This window comes from Anolis carolinensis, chromosome 6, assembly GCF_035594765.1.
Source record: "Anolis carolinensis isolate JA03-04 chromosome 6, rAnoCar3.1.pri, whole genome shotgun sequence".
In the NCBI taxonomy this organism is placed as follows: Eukaryota; Metazoa; Chordata; class Lepidosauria; order Squamata; family Dactyloidae; genus Anolis; species Anolis carolinensis.
In genome coordinates, this window is record NC_085846.1 from 91,428,484 (window position 1) to 91,451,208 (window position 22,725).

Consider the following 22,725-nt stretch of genomic DNA (forward strand, 5'->3'; position numbering starts at 1 on the left):
AGAACAACAGTTAGCCTTCTTGCTGCAAGTACGTGCAAATAGGTAAATGTAATAATCTCCAGTCAATGTTGACCTTCTCCATCTCCAACTTCAAAAAAGAAATTCTGGGGTTTCTGGTCATGAAGGCTCTATATTACCTCCAATATCAGAAGTAGCACACCTGTGAGTGCCAATAGCTTGTGAGTTCTCTCTAGATCGCCAGCCATTGTAGGCTCCAGCATATATCTTCCTATGTTCTTAGGAAGGATAAGAAGACAAGTCACAGGTCATATTTTTTGAAAAGCAGGCAGTACAGCTCTGCTTTATTGCTGCTTCTTGGGAGGCTGAAATCTAGCCAATTCTGTTTTGCTCAGCAGAAGCCAGCAGCTGCGTGAGGTCTCCTGTTGAGCAGACTTTTCAAGCAGCTGTGAATGGATCCCTTGCCAAGAGTGGGCAAAAGAAAGAAAGAATTGGCAAGATCATCTAGATATCTAGGGGTTTATTTGACTGCTTTGGGATGAGATGTTCAATGGGCTGGCTTGGCAGCAAAAATAATTAGGAAGAGTTAAGTCTATTCAAATGGAGTTTTCCTCCTAGTTGGGCAGAGAGGCAACATCCGTGAAGTCATCATTGTTCTGGTATCAGAGTGCACCCCATAACCAAGTATAACATACTCCTGATATGTCTTCTAGGGACTCAAAGCAATGTATATGGCTCTTCCCCTTTCTATTTTCTTCTTATAACAACCCTATTAGGTAGGTCATACTGAGAGAGATTGGCTGCCTCGAAGTTGCCAAGTAAGCTTCATAGCTGAGTGAGAATTTCAAGCTGAATGTCCCAACAGTTTAACCATAGCCCCCCATTGACTCTCAACTATGGTTCAAAAAAGTCACCTCGTTCTGATAGGACAACCCAAGATATTTCACTCCTTTCAGCAAAGTACAAAATGGCACTGGACTGATGGCTGAACCGTCTGTCAACACTGGCAATGAGATATATCATTTGCTGCTATAACTGGACACAACAGACGACTAGGCTTTAGAGTACAGAACTGGCAGTGTGAAACACAGAACTCTCTCCTTCAACACCATACTGCCACCTCCTAACATAGACTGCCTGATGTCATCATATCAGGATGCATCTACACGGTAGACTTAATGCAGTTTGGCAGGACTTTAACTGCAATGATTCATTGCTTTGGAATCACAAGAGTTTTAATTTGGTGAGGCATCAGCACTCCTTGGGAAAGTAGGTCAAAGCTCTGATAATTCCATAGCATTGAACCACGGTAGTTAAAATTGCATCAAACAGCATTAATTCTGCAATACAGATGTACCTACAGACTGCCTAAGAGTAAGGCAGAAACCATTCTGATGTCCCACCTACCAGAAATGTAAATGGAAAGACCTTCAAATTTTTTAGAAATTTTGCTACATTGGATCTATATGTCTCTTGTGTAGATTTTCAATTTCTCATAATGGAACTTGAGCTGGACAACTTATGGGCCTGCTGGATCAGTAGAATAATCTCTCTCCTGCATGCTGTTTTCCTTCGAGGTCTATCAGATGCCTCATGGAAGCTCACAAGTAGAGCATGAAGACAGTTGGCCTGCCTGGTCATCTTGCTGCTCCAGCAATGTATGGTTTATTGTCTTTTAAGCTAGGATTTCAATTAATTAACTTGGACAACAGACCTTGGCGTAAAATGTTGCAGTGCACAGCACTTCTTGAGTAAATCCATTCCATTCCCTGTTTTTTCTTTCTTCCTTGCAGACATTCAGTCAGCATTCCCCGGCCACTGAGCATGCCCAGTCCTCATTTGAGGGCCAGCCCTCCCATTAAACAACATGGTACCATTTATTTGAGCATGGCATTTTGGGTGTCATGAAGGAGCAACACATTTCTCATGTTTGAATTTGATAAATATTGTAAGAAATGTTAGATAAGGGTACTTATTAGATTTTGGCTTCCTATGCTTTGGATATTAGACAGCTTAATGTAGATGGAAAGTTGTGCCATTTGCTCCTCAGCTCAAGGGTGCATTTACAGTGTAGAATGAATGCATTTCAGAGTTCCCAGTGGTGCAGTGGGTTAAACCCTTGTGCCAGTAGGCATGCTGACTGACAGGTTGGCGGTTCAAATCCAGGGAGAGCAGGTGAGCTCCTTCTGTCAGCTCCAGCTCCCCATGTGGGGATATGAGAGAAGCCTCCCACAAGGATGGTAAAACATCTAAACATCCAGGCATCCCCTGAGCAACATCCTTGTAGACGGCCAATTCTCTCACACCAGAAGCAACTTGCAGTTTTTCAAGTAACTCCTGACATAGAAAAAAAATTCATTTTGATACCCCCTTAACTGCTATGGCTCAATGCTACGGAATCTTGGAATTTGTAGTTTGGTGAGGCACCAGCACTCTTGGGTAGAAAAGGCCAATCTTTTAAAACATCAGCCCATATGATTCCATACCACTGAGCAATGGCAGTTAAACTGGTATTGAACTGTATTAATTCTACAGAGTAGATGCACTCTCTGTTAGCAAAAAGCCTTGAATTTGCCTTGGTCAGAAGACTTAATGATAGGTTTTTAAAAGTAATAAGAGTAAAATGGCTAAGATCAAATAGTGGTTGGAAGACATGTTTAAGTACATGTAAATAGAAGGACTCCACATTATATCGAGAGAATTATTTGATTTGTCTAAAACATGCCAACATATTCATGTTTAAACTCCAGTTGAAATGATTCAGCTGATGGGACAAACCTCTTTTGACGTGTTCTCATTAAATGCACCCTGGGTTACATTCTCTTCTCGCTACAAATCTGCTCCTCATTTCCATTACATCTCTAGAGGTTTGTGATGTGCCAGGAAAACACACACAAAAAAGGAAGAAAATCACGCTAATCTTTCTTTGATCTGTAAAGGGGGATCACAGCAGTAATCAGGTCATCACACAGTGGGGAAAATAGCTTTTTGCGAGATATAACCCTTGGTTTCAGGGGCCTCTATTGCCAGGTGGCAGCAAAAGAGTGGTTGGTATAAAGGAATAACTGGTCATTTCAGATGGGAGATTAAAACAACTTCAGTCAACACATAGGCTATTACCCTATAGATTAAGAGTGTTGCAATTGCTCCTTGCTCCCACACAACATGGGATGTGTTTACCAGCCCCTCTCTGTGCCTATGTGTGTCCACACAAATGCTGCGTTAGCTTACATTTGATTTGATGGTGGGGAGTTTGGTTTGGACAAATGTTCGACAGTGGCATTGAAGAAGGGAAAAATCATTGATAGTGAGGGCATAAATATGCCTACTGGCCAAACAATAAAGTGTCACCAGCCAGAGGCCTATAAATATCTGGGCATATTACAACTGGACAGCATCAAGCATGAACATGTGAAAACTGTAGTCAGCAAAGAATACACACAAAGGGTCAGAAAAATTCTCAAAAGCAAACTCAATGGAGGCAACACCATCAAGGCCATAAACACCTGGGCCATACCTATCATAAGATATACTGCTGGCATTATAAATTGGACACAGGCGGAACTGGACAATTTGGACAGAAAAACAAGAAAACTCATGACCATTCATCATTCACTGCACCCTCGCAATGATGTTGACCGGCTGTATCTGCCTAGAAGATCAGGTGGCAGAGGACTCTTACAAGTAAAACAAGCAGTCAAAGAAGAAGAATATGTAAAGCAAAGTGAAGAACCTGCTTTGATTGAAGCCAAAAATCAGAAACTCCTCAAAGCACAGCAGACAAAAAATCAGTACAAGAAAACCGCACTGCAAACTAGAGCTGACAACTGGCACAACAAAACATTGCATGGAAAGTTTCTTGACAAAATTGAAGGAAAAGCTGATAAGGAGAAGACCTAGCTATGGCTCACAAATGGGTCACTGAAGAAGGAGACAGAAGGCCTGATCCTTGCAGCCCAGGAGCAAGCCATCAGAACAAATGCAATTAAGGCCAAGATCGAAAAATCAGCTGATGACCCAAAATGCAGACTGTGCAAGGAACCTGACGAAACCATTGATCATATCCTCAGCTGCTGTAAGAAAATCACACAGACAGACTACAAACAGAGGCACAACTATGTGGCCCAAATGATTCATTGGAACGTGTGCCTCAAGTACCACCTGCGAGCAGCAAAGAACTGGTGGGATCACAAACCTGCAAAAGTATTGGAAAATGAGCACGCAAAGATACTGTGGGACTTCTGAATCCAGACTGACAAAGTTCTGGAACACAACACACCAGACATCACAGTTGTGGAAAAGAAAAAGGTTTGGATCATTGATGTTGCCATCCCAGGTGAGAGTCACATTGATGAAAAACAACAGGAAAAACTCAGCCACTATCAGGAACTCAAGATTGAATTTCAAAGACTCTGGCAGAAACCAGTGCAGGTGGTCCCGGTGATGATCGGCACGTTGGGTGCCGTCCCAAAAGATCTCAGCCGGCATTTGAAAACAATAGGCATTGACAAAATTACGATCTGCCAACTGCAAAAGGCCACCCTACTGGGATCTGTGCGCATCATCCGAAAATACATCACACAGTCCTAGACACTTGGGAAGTGTTCGACTTGTGATTTTGTGAAACGAAATCCAGCATATCTATCTTGTTTGCTGTGTCGTACAATATAATAATAATAATAATAATAATAATAATAATAATAATAATAATAATAATAATTTATGTTCATTTCCAAAAACAATATAAGTACGTCTCCCAGATTTTTGTCAGAATCAGGTGCATCATTTCAATTTCAGTCCTGTAGTAGTGGAAACACCTAGCAAATGCCACATAGAATCATAGAATCATAGAATCATAGAATAGTAGAGTTGGAAGAGACCACATGGGCCATCTAGTCCAACCCCCTGCTAAGAAGCAGGAAATCGCATTCAAAGCACCCCCGACAGATGGCCATCCAGCCTCTGCTTAAAAGCCTCCAAGGAAGGAGCCTCCACCACAGCCCCGGGGAGAGAGTTCCACTGTCGAACAGCTCTCACAGTGAGGAAGTTCTTCCTGATGTTCAGGTGGAATCTCCTTTCCTGTATTTTGAAGCCATTGTTCCGTGTCCTAGTCTGCAGGGCAGCAGAAAACAAGCTTGCTCCCTCTTCCCTATGACTTCCCTTCACATATTTGTACATGGCTATCATGTCTCCTCTCAGCCTTCTCTTCTGCAGGCTAAACATGCCCAGCTCTTTAAGCCGCTCCTCATAGGGCTTGTTCTCCAGACCCTTAATCATTTTAGTCGCCCTCCTCTGGACGCTTTCCAGCTTGTCAACATCTCCCTTCAACTGTGGTGCCCAAAATTGGACACAGTATTCCAGGTGTGGTCTGACCAAGGCAGAATAGAGGGGGAGCATAACTTCCCTAGATCTAGACGCTATTCCCCTATTGATGCAGGCCAGAATCCCATTGGCTTTTTTAGCAGCCGCATCACATTGTTGACTCATGTTTAACTTGTTGTCCACGAGGACTCCAAGGTCTTTTTCGCACACACTGCTGTCAAGCCAGGCGTCCCTGGCAGGACCTAATGCAGACTGCTTAAAACTTTCCCTGCCAATCAGAAAACTACTGCTTCATATGACAGATTACGGATGTCCCAGAAGGGCAGCACAATATAAATTATTCACTTTGTTCTTGTTGTATTTTTACTTTTTGTGAAATTTTATAAGTCCTATGATAAAACAGCTCAGCTGGTTTTGAGCCTATGCTACATGACTCACATTTCACAGATGAAAACTGGGAGATGTGTGGGAAGCAACATCCGATTGTGGTCAACATGGCAAAATATATTAATGAGGAAAAACGTGGAGTGCTGAAAAACAGTAATATTCTTGGGGTATTTGAACATATATGTACGTACATGTTGGCAGGTGCTCTTTGCCACCCCCCACAAAAAAAAATTGTTCACCCATATAAGTATTCCAAGTTGTTCTCCTAGTGGTTGGGAGTTTACCATTGGACTCCCACTTTTAAAAAAAGGAGACCCCAAGGACACCAGAAACTCTAGCCAATTAGCTTAATTAATATTCCAGAAAAAATCTTTACCAAAAAGTACAGGAGTAAGAAGAGTCCCCAAGGGGAAATGGGATAGGGTATAAATAAAGTTGACTTGACTTAACAAAAATCATATGATTTCGTAAGAAGAAGCAGGCTTCAGAAAGGTGTGTAACTGGCAACAGCTCTCATTTGAGTATTTGCTGCTACTGGTTTCCATCTTGCCTGTATGCAGGCCTGTAGCGAGGGGGGGGGGGGGTTAGGGGTTCAACCCCCCCCCCCCCCCGAAATTTTTCAGGTTATAAAAAAAAACTGGTTTACTCATGAATTTTAACTGGTTAACCAAATCCCCATGCTAAGTCTATGAGACACAAAACATTAAGAGTCCCTCCAGGCACTATCTCAAGCAGATATTGACAGGTTTGTAGTGGGGAGGGGTGTGTGCTAGGGGTTAACCCCCCCCCCCCCCCCGAAATTTTCAAAACCCATCCCGAATTTTTTTTCTGGCTACGGCCCTGCCTGTATGTACTGTATTTCCCAACTAATAAGCCAAAGAAAAAAATTATATATCATCTAAAGCTGGGGAGGGTGGAGTCTAAGAATGGAGAAATTTGGGCAAGGACTCCATAGGCGTGTTTTACTTGGAAACACATTTCAGTTATTGGCATCTGTTTCCAGTCAATGACATAACCTAAAACATATTTTGGTGAGTTCTGCAGTAGTAGAGTTTACTTCTCAGAGTTCCTTATGGGTTTACACAAGCTTTTAACCCACTGACGGGCATTGTGCCTTTTTGCCTATGAGCCTAATAAAGCCTTTTTTTGCACCAACTTACTGGAACCCCCAAAGCTTCTAGATTCTTATTAAAATTAAATTTCATAAGTGGGGGTTGTTTTTCACCCCCATCAACCAGCTTGCACTCCTGGATTAGCAGTTCATATCTATTCCCTGGAATTACCATCACAATTGTCTTCCAGTTGTAATTTTTGCCCAGTTTTAAGCTGTGAGATGCTGTGACAATCGGTAAAATTCACCCTCTGATACCGATTCCCTTGTCAGCAGGATAGATTGTCCACACTAATGTTTAGTCTGAACTTTAAAGGAGCTATCCAATGTGTTGAATCTATTCAGGAAGCTGGTAGTTCCAATATCAGGGCAGTGATGAATCTATTTTGGATTTTATTCTAAACTTTATAGAAGCTGTACAAAGTAAGTCTTCCCCAGAAGAGGCTGGCCATTGGATAGCTCCTTTAAAGTTTAGGCTAAAACTCATACCTATTCAGGACTTTGGGATTTGTACTGTGGTGCACCTGAATTTGTACTCCAATTGTAGACTCATATAATGCAGTTCAAGCAGTTCAAGCATTTAAACTGCATTATATGGTCTACACTGACCACATAATGCACTATATGGCAGTATAGATGGGGCCTCAGGAAAATAGGGTAGCATCTCCTACATGCAATGACTGCAACTCTGTGTAGGATGTTAATTCCTGAGAAAGATTTGTCCAACTTTCCCTTTTCTCTTGAAGTATCAGGTATCAGGAGAGTACAATCTAAGCATAACTTGTGTTGGGCAGAGAAGAGAGCCCTTTCTCTCCTAACTAAAGTTTACACAGCTTGTAGAAAGTAATTTTCCTTCCCATTGAGATCCCATTGCACCACTATTTCATTTTTATATTTCTTCCTCTAGCCCTTGCCCTCTTTTCAAAGCAACAGAGCTGTGGTATCGTGTGTGTGTGTGTGTGTGTGTGTGTGTGTGTGTGTGTATATATATATATATATATATATATATATATATATATATATATATATATATATGTGCTGAGCTTCAACATTCCAAGAAGAAAAGGAAACATATTGATTGTAATGTGCCTGCAGGGAAAGACAGGAGCTAATTGGCTTCTGAAACTGGTGACCTGCAACAAGTGAACCTCTTCCATTTGATCCAAATTTGGGAATATCTTTGGACTATAGCCACATAAGACAAATCCATTGCGATGTGTGTGCTACATGTGGTGCTAATGGGGGAAATGTGGGGTCTATGTGGATTGGGAAAATATAGTACAAATAAGGATTTTTTTTAAAGTGTAGACACTACAGGCTCTAGGAATTGCCTATTCCTCTTCAGAAAAGAAAAGACATAAAACAAATACAAGCATAGGAAAAACTGCATACATGTGTGTGTGTGTGTGTGTGTGTGTGTGTGTGTATACTGTGACCCACACGAAGGTCAGACCTGGACCAAACCAATAATACCGAATACCTCAAAACAAACAATACCCTCTGCTAATAACCTGGGCACCACCAAGTCCTCAAGCTTATATATCTATATCTATATCTATATTGTGTGTATGTATGTGTGTATATATATATATATATATATATATATATATATATATATATATATATTCTCTCTCTCTCTCTCTCTCTCTCTCTATATATATATATATAATTATGTATGTATGTATGTATGTATGTATTAGACTTAAGCTATGCTAGAACTAAACAGCCAATTCCAAACCTAAAAGTCCAAACAGTAACTAATTGAAATGCTAACATGTTAATAAACTCTGATCTCCTTCCCCCAAATGAAAAACTAATGAAAAAAGATCCATGAATGATTTCCATGTGTAAGTCGAGGGCAAGTTTGGGGCCGAAATTTTGATATGACCTATGGATAAGTCAAGGGTCATTCCACAGAGAGAGGAAAATGCCAGTGACAACTCGGGGAGCTAGCTGCCCTGGCCACCATGGCTACTTTCCCATTCAGACATTCAAAATGACAGAAAGGACGTGACAGTGGCAAGAATAAAAAAGTAATTGCTTCTTTTAGATTCCTTCATGGATGGACTAAAGCTCCTTCTACACTGCCATATAAAATCCAGATTATTTGCTTTGAACTGTATTATATGGCAGTGTAGACTCATATAAGGAGCCTCTGCTGAGCTGCTGAACTTGCTGATCGAAAGGTTGGTGGTTCGAATCTGGGGAGCGGGGTGAGCTCCTGTTGTTAGCCCCAGTTTCTGCCAACATAGCAGTTCGAAAACATGTAAATGTGAGTAGATCAATAGGGACCGCTCCAGTGGGAAGGTAACAGCGATCCATGCAGTCATGCCCACCATATCACCTTGGAGACACCTACGAACAATGCCGGCTCTTCAGATAAGAAATGGAGATGAGCACCAACCCACAGAGTCAGACAAAACTAGACTTAATGTCAGGGGAAAACCTTACCTTTACTAGACTCATATAATCCAGTAGATAATGTGGATTATCCGCTTGGATAATCTGGATTATATGGCAGTGTAGAAGGGGCCGAAGTTCTCACTTTTGCCACTCTGCTGATAGAAGGTGATGGTTCCTTTTTAAAAAATGTGAGAGTTAGGATGCAATATTCAGATTGACCTGTGGATAAGTTGACACAGGTCTTCTGGATTGTTTTTTGGCTATAATATTTAAAGTATCATGCAGGCAATAATGCATATACTCATGTATATGTTTTCTAGGAGCCTCCGGTGGCGCAGTGTATTAAAGCGCTGAGCTGCTGAACTTGCAGACCGAAAGGTCCCAGGTTCAAATCCGGGGAGCTGAGTGAGTGCCCGCTATTAGCTCCAGCTTCTGCCAACCTAGCAGTTTGAAAACATGCAAATGTGAATAGATCAATAATTACCACTCCGGTGGGAAGGTAACGGCGCTCCAATGCAGTGATGCCGGCCACATGACCTTGGAGGTGTCTACGGACAATGCCGGTTCCACCCACAGTGGACCCTCGGTATCTGCTGAGGTTTGGTTCCAGCCCTGTGGACACCAAAATCTGTGGGTACTAAATCTCATTATATACAATGGGCCAATAAAATGGTGTTCTTGATATTAAATGGTGAACAACTCAAACGAGTGCTAGAGAGAGCCTAAAAAACTTTGAAATAGTGGGAGGCTACAGCAGAGTATTCTTACATGTCAGCATAGGGCTTGGCACATGACACAATCACAGTTTGCTTTTAGGACCTTCTTTTGAATATTTTCAAGCTGTGGATGGCTGAACCCATCGATGCAGAACCTGTGGATATGGAGGACCAACTGTCATTTTAGATGGTCTTCCCTCCCCAAATGGCAGGTTTTATACAAGAATAGCATTTCTGCAACACCTTCGTTGTCAAAAGTCATAATCATAGTTATTGTTTATGCATTAGGAAAATCTCATCCTACACGGGGCACCATGTGGGAAAGATCAGAATTTGACACTTCAAAATAATAATGATCATTTAGCTACTGTTCTACATCTCTTTGACAAGCCTGACTCGGGAAAGGAAATACAACATGCTAAGAGGCATGGGCAGGTTTCAGATGTCGCGTCAAGATGCCCATCCCTTTGCATTTCCGAGGAAATATCGGATCACATGAATCTGCGGCTGCACGTTGGATGGAGATGAAACGCCCGCTGAATATATGGGTGGAAAAGGCAAAAAGGAAAGTGAAATTCAATTTAGGCAACAACAAAAAATCGCAGCAGCCAAGAAATAAGATGGAAAATTAAAATTGAATTTCCTTATAAATACACAGGGTTTTCTTGGCAAAGTTTTGTTCAGAAAAAGTTTGCCTTTGCCTTCCTTTGAGGTTGAGAAAACTTCATTTGTCCAAGGTCACCTAGTAAGTTTCATGCCCAAGCAGGGATTTGAACCCAAGTCTCCAGAGTTATAGTCCAATGCTCAAACCACTACACCATATTGTCTCAAATAGTTGGGACTAAAATATTGGTGGTGAAGGAGGAAGCAAAAAAGGAAAAAGAGAGGAAGTACTGGCATATATTACATTAGCAGAGACTAGAGTCACTGTGCATTATTTCCTCAGTTACCACTGATTCACTAGAATTATATGTTGTAGGAGGGGAAAAAGAAAAACCACCAGTATCTCAAGCTTCATTTGTGATGAAACTGCCTTTTTTAAAGTTTCTGAGAAACCTGATCATTTCAAACACCCCCCCCCTCCTCACGTAGGTGAGGAAGTATTGAGAAAATAATAATCCTCCTCCTTAAAAGCAGATTTATAGCAAGCTAATTCTGTAAAACCAATTGTGTAGGCTTAACTACTGTGTAGGGAAAAAAGTTTATGTACCTACTCACTTTCAGCAAGTCATATGTTTTGACAAGTTAGGTTAATATCTTATCATTAATCAGTTCTAAGATTCAATTATTCTTTTTAAAACTGGCTACAAAATCTGGCAGTGTGGGGAATTTAGTAAATGGTAATTTAACATTGATGCATCTTTGCTGATCAGCTACAATCAGCCTGGTTCCATGTCAAAAAGAGGGCAATGAGGAAATGATCAAGTGAGGTCTATAAAGAACTCTGATTTAAAGAAATGTACATTGGTTTCCGAGTATAAATACTCTAAAGACACCAGATTGATTGACTGATCTGAGAAGCAAAGCAGTTAAGACTTGGTCAGTACTCGAATGGGAGACTACTAATGGATGCCAGGTGTTGTAGGCTATATTTGAGGAAGACTCTGGGAAAATCATTTCTCACTATTCCTTGCCTAAGGAAAGCCTATAGAATTTATGGAGTTATGATAAGTCGACAGGCAACTTGAAGATGCATAACACATGTACACATTTGTTTCAACTGGCATAAATTATCTCCCCAGCAGCAGCTTCTGAAGGGTTTTGGGATCTCGACTCTTAAATTATACTGCTTCTGTTAAAATAGGAATTCTCAAACTATATTTATTGTATTACTATTTTTGAGAGAGTTTGTATGCCAAGGTTTTGGTGTGGCTTATAAGTAACTGCAACAAGAAATGTGACTTACTCAGGATCAGTTCTCATATGCATACAGCATTCAGCAACATTCGTGACCTTCCCTGCAGACTCGGGCAAAAGTAAAAGGAGAAGTCATAGGGTGGAGATATCAAGCTTGTTTTCTGCTGCCCTGGGGACGAGGACACGGAACAATGGCTTCAAACTACAGGAAAGGAGATTCCGCCTGAACATTAGGAAGAACTTCCTCATTGTGAGAGCTGTTCAGCAGTGGAACTCTCTGCCCCAGAGTGTGGGGGAGGCTCTTTCTTTGGAGGCTTTTAAGCAGAGGCTGGATGGCCATCTGTTGGGGGTGTTTCGAATGCGATTTTCCTGCATCTTGGCAGGGAGTTGGACTGGATGGGCCACAAGGTCTCTTCCAACTCAATGATTCTATGATTCCACTCTTCTTAGCATCAATATCGTTATATCTATATCTATGTCTTTATTCATTTTTGAGCAATATAGATATTGCTATACAATTTAGAAAGACAATAGTTTCCCCCTATATGATTTATATCATTATATACATCCATTTAAACTAATTTCCCCCACCCCACAGAAAACAATGATCAAAATAATAACATTAAAAGATTTTTTGACATGTTGAAGCATATGGCAGTTTGGCACCAGACCCTGGAACAATGGAGGGAGGCATTTCCAGCACCACTTCTATAGCAAAGTCTAGGAAAGTTCCTTTTTGGGGAACTAAAGCCCCCAGACTCTACTGACCTATGGGCATGTTGGTTAAGGGATTCTGAGAATTTCTGTCTCCAAAAGCACTTTTCCAAGCTCTGAGTTTGACAGACACAAAAACCTGCTGAATAAATAGCTCCATAGAGTTTGGTTATTTTTTCTCTTCCCTGTGCAGCTATCACATGATAGCCTGACTGTCTGAGAAACATCCATCACTTGTCAGCTCTTATCACTTGCTCAGTGTCAGAGACATCAGTTTTGAGATCAGAGGACATGAGACGCCTCTGGGATGCTTGTGAGTGAAAGACTTTGCCCGATGAATCCGATCTGACTTTCAGCTGTTTCAAAGAGATCACGCAGCTGATAGCTCCTCCTCATTTGGGTGCACAGCTCAGGAAGAGGTGAGAATGAATACATTATTTCATCAAAGAACAGTGTTTTTCAAAGAGGTAAAATTATTCTAGGAAAGAGAGAGAGGGAGAATCCATCTACAAAGTGTTTTTGTCAGTTAATGCTTGCCTTTCTTCTGTGACATTGTTCTTATTGGCATCTTCACCAATCAGTGTTGACATCAACAAGGCAGAGCCTTCATTTTTATGGGAGGCAGTGATTCCCCTACAACCTGCACCAAATACTAAGATGAGAGGCTGCTTTTGCAAAACCTAAGAACTTTACTGAGACTATTGCTGTCTCTGTTGTTCAGTATTAAGCTCCCGGTGCATCTGACCTGGCAGCCAATATGGTACAGTAGCTTGAGCATTAGACTACAACTTTGGGAATCAGGGTTCAAATCCACACTTGGCTGAAACCCACTGGGTGACCTTCTACACATCACACTCTCTCAGCCTCTAAGGAAGGCAATGGAAAACATCTCAATTAGTCTTCTCAAAAAAACCCTACAATAATGTCCCTTGCCTAAGAAAAGTCTATGAAATTAATGGCGTTACCATAGTTTACAGGCAACTTGAAGATACATAACATATGTCATAGGGTTGTCATAGGATGAAAACTACTTGAAGGCACACAACAAAAACAACTACCCAACTAGCATTGCATTCTGATCATAACCCAGATGTTGTTTTCACACAGCCAGGTGAAATGACTGTGTCATAGACTACTTCTGCAGTTTTTCAGCAACACCATAACGTAACCGCATTCGGTGGTCTAATTCAGGTCAAGGGACATAGCTTTGTGATAGAGCACTTGCTTTACCACACCTTCCAACAGGACATGTGTAGCCAAGAACACCAGAGTGTGGGATGACAGAGGATTAATTGGGACAGTTGCTTCCAAACTGGGATAGTCCCTTCCAAACTGGGACAGTTGGGTGTATGTTTTGCATATAGAGGTTTCCAGGTTCAATCTCCAGCATTTTCATGTAAAAGTGGGAAACATGCCTGAAGAACCCATTAATGAAGACCAAGGCTTGGTTATATGTTCCTGCTCCAGGTACTGATGGATTATAATTCTCACCATCCCTTGCCATGTGGGCTAGGTCTGAGGCACAGTCACACAATATCTGGATGACCAAACAGCACCTGGAGGTCCCCATGAAACATATCACTGAACTTGATGGACCGACATAGTATTCAGCATTCTTGTTATTCCTCCTACTTCATCTGGAGAGGAAAAAAGATTAGCATAACCTAGAACAGGAATAGACCATGGGTCACGTATGACCACAAGCCACTTTTGCTGGCCCTAGACCAGTTTCAAACTATCTCCAATTTTCCTGCTCTGTGTGTGTGTGTCTTCAAACCTTAAAAACTAAAAACAGAAGGGGACTGAAAGCCATTTTCAGCTTAGAAATTTTGGTGCTTTTCATTTCAGTTCATTTCAAGTTCTGTTATTGGAGGAAAGGTAGGATATAACTCAATAATTAATTAAACTAACTATAATTTAATATAATAAATTGTAACTTCTTTCTTTGTATGTTTGCTTTACAGCTTCTCTGGAGAAAAAAATACCTTTGGTTTTGGACAAACAACATCAATGTTTTTCGGTCATTCTTCCCCAATCTTCATATCATCTGACTCTACAGTGCCTCAATACAAGAGAGTAAATTACTCACAGATTTTCAGGTCCCCTATGTAATGAGAAGGACATCGGGCCACATTTCTTCCAATGAAGTTGCATTTATATATTTATTTCTGTTCACTTAATGTAAACCTATAGAGCCTTTATTGATTTCAAAATAGCCACCTTGTGCTTTGTGCAAGTCACCTGGAATGACATGGACAATGCAATGCGAAATTGTCAATACGTTGTAAGGTTTGATTCAAGCACAATGAAAGCCACCCTCTGAAAAGCATTTATTGGGTCAGAGATTGCATACATCTAGTATCATTATATTTAAAGGCACATACGTGTGCAGTACCGAGGCACAGAAGCAGTTTTCCAGGTCAATGAATATATATATATATATATATATATATATATATATATATATAGAGAGAGAGAGAGAGAGAGAGAGAGAGAGAGAGAGAGAGAGAGAGAGAGAGAGAGAGAGGAGTTGCTGCATATAATTAATGCATGATTATACATGACAACATGTCCAGGCTTCTGATCTACAGGAAATTGTCTAGTTTCCTAGTCTGCAGTAGAGGTAGGCATTTCTGGATAGCTAATCACACTTTCCTAGGGCTATTGTGGAAATAAAATAGATAGGAGAAGAGACAGATATACCATTTTGAGCTTATTGGAGGACAAAAGAGAGGCATAATCATAGCACTTGCATGCCATTTCAATGACAACTGCTGAATCCTGGAATTTGTAGTTTCACTGGTAGAGAATTCTAAAATCTGGTCAATTTTGGTAGGGCTGAGAAAAGGCAAACATTGATCCCAGCGTTGAAATGGATTCTGGGATCAAGGTTTGGCCCTGCTCGTAGAATCAAGGTGACCCTAGACAAATAATATTCTCCAAGCCTTAAAGGAAGATCATAGGAAATCTCCTCTGAATAAATCTTGCCAGCAAAACACTATGACAGGCTCACCACAAGTCAGAGTTCAACTGAAGGCATATAACAACGACAACAATCTCCTGCACATTGCATTAAGAATGAAAGCAGCAACATTATGCATAGGTATTTTAAAGGCGATGAGATGTAAAATTCTGGGTTTGATTTTTGGCTCTTCAGGTGGGTTTATTGGTCACCCCGTTTACCTGGGAATAGTCATGGGAGAGATAAGCCTGACCTAGCATACTTACATGTGGACTGATACTTTGTGAGAAACTGGATGTATATGTTTTGTCCTTCTTTCACCCCAAGATAAAGTCACAAGGGAAGATATGTCAACTGTGAGCAACAAATCCAATACAAATATGCATACATGAAACATTGACGAAACTGTACAGAAATGATAATTTACATAACGTTTTATTCTCATGATTCCATATAGAAAGATGGTTGAGAGTGGGGAGAGGTCAAGTATTCCTTATACCAGAAGCAATCATATAGCAACCCCAACTTCAGAAGGTGGTGTGGTTTCAAACTTGTGAATAATCAGAACCATGGGTATGACACAATTGAAAATGGTAGTATGACTTGAACTCAGGACTAACTACTAAGTCTGTACATACCTTATACACATAGTCTGAAGATAATATTTTGTGCATGAAATGAACTTTGTGTACACTGAACTATCAGAAAGCAAAGGTGTCACTATCTCATCCACTCACATGGACAAGTTTGGATTCTGGAGTATTTTGGAATTCCGGATAATGGATACTTGTCCTGTATATTGATTCTGATATGATACATTATCAGCAAATAGATTTTATTCTTCTGGAGTACCTCATATCTCTGTAATCCATTAGGGCTTCATCATTGACCCCCACTTAATAAGCTATGCATAATAATTCATCACAAATAAATATCGCTCACTAAGGTCATAGCAATGTTTGTTTGTTTGCTTATTTGAAAGTAAACATGCTACCCACTGACAGCTGCTTTGAATGTGGCAACAAATGGATGATAGAAATTGTAATGAGCAGCATCTGCTTTAGTTAATGTAATAGCAAACAGTTATGTGCACATCCATAATTTCTTAGGAAGCATAAAGCCCACACAGAGCAGAGAGAAATACAATCCAGACACAATATGGTGCAAATGAAGCACAGATTTGAATGTTCCACTTAGCCTCCGAGTCGTTTTCTGTGCCTAAAACCACTGTGGTGTCTCTGGATCAGAATGCTTCTATTTCAAGCTACTGTAAAGCCCAATTAATTCCATATTTAATTACATATATTCACAACATCCAAGTAAGAATTAAAAATCCTTTTTATGTTTTGGAAAATATATTTAATATAGCTACAATCAACTTTATAGGATTCTTTGCCTTGAGAAGGCTGTTGAGCCCTCTTTGACTTCATTGCGGTCCTTGGTGAAGAACTTATTGAGGTGCGTGTTTAAGTCTTTGGTTGCCTGCATTTCATTATATTGGCATCACCTTTTTGGAATTTTATTGTACTTTAAGCCTGCTTTTCATTTTTGTTAGCTGCACTAGAAAGGAAGTTTTTCCTATGATAATATAAAATAATAGAGCACCAATGGGCCAGTTTTGCTTTATCATGTTCAAAGCTGAATTGCCCATAAGTATTATGTAACAGACAATCAGCTGTGACCTCACAATAGGAGCATGGAACCTCTCACTCCCATTGGTCCTGCTTCGCTTGCATCACATACAGTCTGTTCCGATATAGGCACGTCAACTTATTGCTAAGGAGAGTCCGAGATATTTTAGCATCTGAATTTATTTCTCCACATCTTGTGTCTGGTCTCTTTATTTCGTGGTGGGGATTCAATTCCATATTTGTGATTTGCTAACAGAAGCTTCCTGTTTCCTTGATTTTTCCATGTTTACTTTAATCAAACAAATAGAAACATCCAGATGAATGGAAGACCCCTGCTCCCCGTTGTCCGTTAGGCTAAGAACATGCGGCAAAAAACAAACTTCAAAGTCAAACAGATGGCTACCAAAATACATTTCTGCCTGGTTTACGCAGATGTGAAATTTCTTCCTTAGGAAAAACCACCAGCCTCTGTCTCTACTGATTTTTAAATCCGGAACCCAAGTCTGTCCTGTTCAACTGAGAGTTGGTTTTGTCATTAGGTAGATGCACTACCTTGGGATACATTTATGCTATAGATTTAATTTTACACCATTTTAACTTTAATGGCTCAATACTATGGAATCATGGGAATTGCAGTTTGATGAGGCACCATCACTCTTTGCCAGAAAAGGCTAAAGATGTTGTAAAACTATAACTCCCATGATTCCATAGCATTGAGCCATGCCAGTTAAAGTGATGTCAAACTGTATTGATTCTATATTATAGAGTGAACTTTAGACGGCAGATACTAGTGGGCAGTATTTGAGGATGGAGCAGACCGCCTTCATGCTCCTATTAAAAAAATGCACCCCAGAGGGTTTTTTAACTGACATTTGGACTACTTCTACACTGTGTTTTTGGGAGAAAATACACAATTCCCAGATGGGAGTGATTTAGTGAAATCAAAAACAGCAAGGGAAGCTGAAAGGTGTCAAATATTTCCTTGGCCTCCCTTGGATTCTGTTTGATGTCGCTTCTCTCTTTTGCCTCTTCCTCCTTTGCCACAGTCTACTCTTATTAATGAATAAAAATGAAGCAGAGGTCCATACATTTCAGTTTTTGCAACTGTCTGTAGCTCTCAATATGTTCAGAAAGGGAACAAGTTTAATTATCTTGAGCTTTGGGATGGAGAACAAAACATGCAAAGGTCTGTCTGAAATCTATCTCTTTAACTTCTCACGAATTCATATTGGCTGGTTCTTATTTATTTATTTATTTATTTATTTCAATTATTTATACCCCGCCCTTTTCACCCGAGGGGACTCAGGGCGGCTTACAAGTGGCAATTGATGCCGTTACACTGATATACAATAAACTAAAATGATTAAAACAGTTAAAACAATCATAAAATAGTCATAAAATAGTCATAAAATACAATATACAAAGTTTAAAACAATGCAAAGTGCTTATGCCATTCATCCACCAGACGTTATACAAGAGCCGTAATTCAGACCGAGTCGAAGCCAACACATGCTTATTCTTCAAATGCCTGCGTACATAGCCAGGTCTTCAGTTTTTTTCTGAACCCCAAAAGGGATGGGGCCTGCCGAATGTCACTGGGGAGGGAGTTCCACAGCTGGGGAGCCACCACCGAGAAGGCCCTGTCTCTCGTCCCCACCCGCCGTGCCTGTGAGGCGGGTGGGACCGAGAGCAGGGCCTCTCCAGAAGATCTTAAGGTTCTTGTGGGCTCATAGGGGAAGATACGTTCAGACAGGTATTCACCATGAACACTGCTGTGATTGCCATGGCTCAATGCTATTGAATCATGGAAGTCTATAACCTGTCAAAGAGTACTGACGCTTAACCAAACTACAACTCCCATGATTCCCTATACATAAAGTTGCAGTTAGATTGCAAAAGAAGTGAAGTTACTTCTCATCAAGTCGCAGAGATAATGTAATGGCATTCCACATTTGTTAATGGAAAACATAATTAATTATAAGTAACTAGTCATTTGTAAGTAGTTTCTCTTGCCCTCAAGAAACTACCTTACATCAAACTCACCAAGGCATGCATCTCATAATTTGATTGACAGTGGCTTTTCAAGATCTTTGACAAAGACTTTTTCCAGTTCTGCCACATGAGATACTTGCGGATGGACATTTTATGAGATCTTCTCCTGCATGTGTGTTGTTATTGGGTTCTGTAGCCCAAATCCTCAAGGGATGACAATAATAACACTGAAGAGGACTAATACAGACTGTTGCTTCCAGATCAGGAGAACTCAATACATTGCTTGCTTCAAAAGCCACCATTGTACATGAGGGTTTGTTCACTGCTGAATGCTCAATGCTAAGGAATCCTAGGAGTTGTAGTTTTGTGAGGCACCAACACTCTTTGGCAAGACTAACAACCTTGTAAAGCTACAATTCGCATGATTCCATAGCATTGATCCATGCCAGTTCAAGTAGTGTCAAACTACATTTATTCTACAGTGTAGATGACCTCCTCGGGGGTAATGTCTAGATGCTCTTCTTTCTTGTTGCCTTGCATTCAAACTTCTGTACCTCCATTGGTGCTTGCCATGGCATGTGATATTGTACCTCTGCAACTCTTCAGGATGGGAGGTGTAACAATCTTTTCTTCTCCATAGTCTTTTAAAAGAGAAAGAGGATGTTCAGTATCTTTCTTTCTTTCCTCCTGAAAATGGCCTGAGTTTAAAAAGTACTACCCCCGTGGTTTTTGACTAGTGCTCAGGGCAATTTTGCTTAGCCTAGCGGAATGTCCTGGAAAACTAATGGCAATAACTGAGCCTCCAAGACTGGAACATGTCGAGCAGAGACAGAAAGCCTATGAACAACCCGTGGCCGGACGCCAGGGTAAACAAGTGCGGTTCATCGGGTTGTGGTTAGAAATGTCTCTCTTTCAGTATGCTGTGCAAATCCTCTGCCAACATTTGCCATAAAGTTATTGCACAAAGCTGTTTTTCCTCTCAGTAAGACAAACCCAATGAAAGGCTGCTCCTTGTCCAGCCCCTTGCTGACAGTAGGCCTCCGGAGCGCTTGTCATGCCAGGAGAAACCTGTGAGCTGTGGTCACCCTTTCAAGGCTGGGTTTTTCATTAGGCAAGCTGGGTTTCTCTCCTGAAGGAGAGAGCGGGAAAGAGGAGGAAGGGAGGGAGAAGGAAAACAGGGACAGAGAGAAGGAGCAAGTCGAAAAGGAGAGCAAAAGTCTTCACCTTTCCAGGATGCTGTGATAACGCCCAGCATCAATTTTGTCTCCATTTTCCAAAATAATCTGGCTGACACAGATTTCAGAAGAACAACAAAAGTTGCTTTATATTATCAGGACATTGCATCATCTAACTCAATATTGTATGGTAAAATCCGCCTATTCACAAACTAGATTGAATTATAGAATCATAAAATTATAGAGTTGGAAGAGACCTTGTGGGAAATCCAGTCCAACCTCTTGCCAAGGAGCAGGAAAATTGCATCCAAAGCACCCCCGACAGATGGCCATCAGCCTCTGCTTAAAAGCTTCCAAAGAAGGAGCCTTCACCACACCCCGGGGCAGAGAGTTCCACTACTGAACAGCTCTCACAGTGAGGAAGTTCTTCCTAATGTTCAGGTGGAATCTCCTTTCCTGTAATTTGAAGCCATTGTTCCGTGTCCTAGTCTCCAGGGCAGCAGAAAACAAGCTTGCTCCCTCCTCCCTGTGACTTCCCCTCACATGGCCCTGATCATGTCTCTTTTCAGCCTTCTCTTCTGCAGGCTAAACATGTCCAGCTTTTTAAGTTGCTCCTCATAGGGCTTGTTCTCCAGACCCGTGATCATTTTAGTCACCCTCCTCTGGACACCTTCCAGCTTGTCAACATCTCCCTTCAATTGAGGTGCCCAAAATTGGACACAGTATTCCAGGTGTGGTCTGACCAAGGCAGAACAGAGGGGTAGAATGACTTCCCTGCATCTCCTATTGATGCAGGTCAAAATCCCATTGGCTTTTTTAGCCACCGCATCAAATTATTGGCTTGTGTTTAATGTGTTGTCCACAAGGACTCCAAGATCTTTTTTACACATACTGCTGTCCAGTCAGGCATCCCCCATTCTGTATCTTTGCAAGTGGAGTATCTTGCATTTGTCCCTGTTGAACTTCATTTTGTTAGTTTTGGCCCATCCCTCTAATCTGTTAAGATCATTTTGAATTCTACTCCCATCTTCTGGAGTATTGGCTATCCCTCCCAATTTGGTGTCATCTGCAAACTTGATGACCATGTGTTTTAACCCTCTATTTAAGTCATTAATAAAGAGGTTGAACAGAACAGATATTTAGAGTTTTACTTGCCCCACTACAAACTATACAGTATTACCTCAGAGGTATGATTATAGTATTCTTCCAGTCAGGGCCGTAGCCAGAAAAAAAATTCGGGAGGGGTTTGGAAAATTTGGGGGGGGGGGGTTGAACCCCTAGCACCCCCCCCCCCCCCCGCTGCTACAAACCTGTCAATATCTGCTTGAGATAGTGCCTGGAGGGACTTTTAATGTTTTGTGTCTCATAGACTTAGCATGAGGATTTGGTTAACCAGTTAAAATTCATGAGTAAACCAGATTTTTTTATAACCTGAAAATGGGGGGGGGGGGGGTTGAACCCCTAACCCCCCCCCCCTCACTACAGGCCTGCTTCCAGTCCATACATACATACAGTAGTGGAGGATCTAGAGCAGTGGTTCCCAACTTTTTTAACCAGGGCCCACTTGACCAGGGCCCACTTTGACCAGGGACCACTCTCCAACATTAGTACCAAAAGGGTTATACATCACTTTAGATTTAATTTGGTTATTTGGAGTGCTGATTTGGAAAATTGCATTGGATAAACCACATCAGCTGTAGTTTCTGATACAGAACATATTCTATCCAGTAGTTGCCATCTGCTCACCCACATAAAACCATATTTAATAATCTAGGCCTGATGTGGTCTATCAAATGCAATAGTCAGCTTTGCAGAAAGGAGCGGAAATAAAATTAATAAAATAAAATAAATAAAGAGGAAGGAGGTTTACAGACTGGATTTTCGTTCTCACAGCCCACTGCTAGGCTGTGGCCCACAGGTTGCGAACCACGGATCTAGAGAGTGTCTGTGGACCTCTTTAGGTCCTCAAATACGATTCTATGAAATTCTTCTAGCCCAGGTACAGTCAAAATACAGGGTTTGCTATTACCCAGGCTTTCAGGTATATCCACTGAAGTTCTTGGGATGTATTCCCTGTGGATAGAAGGGTCATACTACATATATTATCTAGCATATATACCTGGCATAATCCAGGAATCAATGGGACTGCTGACTGCCTACTTTCTCCCTTCTTCATCTCTTAGAGGGCCTACCACATAATGTATCCTTGGCAATAATCGGGCAATGGTGGACAGACTCTCTTTGTGAATCTTCTCTCCCTCCCTCCCTCTCTTTCATACACATGTCATGTTTCTTTCCCAGTGACAGCAGAGAGGGCCACTTGATCTAGCAACAGCCAATCCAGTGACATCACAGAGGGCCACTTCACCTAACAATTGCTTCTGTGGCACAAACAGACAAATAGGTTGTATGGCCATGTTTCAAAAATATCATCTCCGGACATTTCAGACAAACAAACAGGCACGCACACACACACACACACACACACAGATTGATG

The 22,725-nt window shown here is 41.1% G+C and overlaps 1 long non-coding RNA gene across 1 annotated transcript; it reads left to right on the forward strand.

Moving 5' to 3' along the window:
* The first annotated feature begins 7,792 nt into the window (after positions 1-7,792).
* On the forward strand, positions 7,793-16,382 carry LOC134299886 (uncharacterized). Its single transcript, XR_010007136.1, has 2 exons — positions 7,793-12,887; positions 14,433-16,382. It is a non-coding gene; the product is annotated as an uncharacterized LOC134299886 (long non-coding RNA).
* The last annotated feature ends 6,343 nt before the right edge of the window (positions 16,383-22,725 follow it).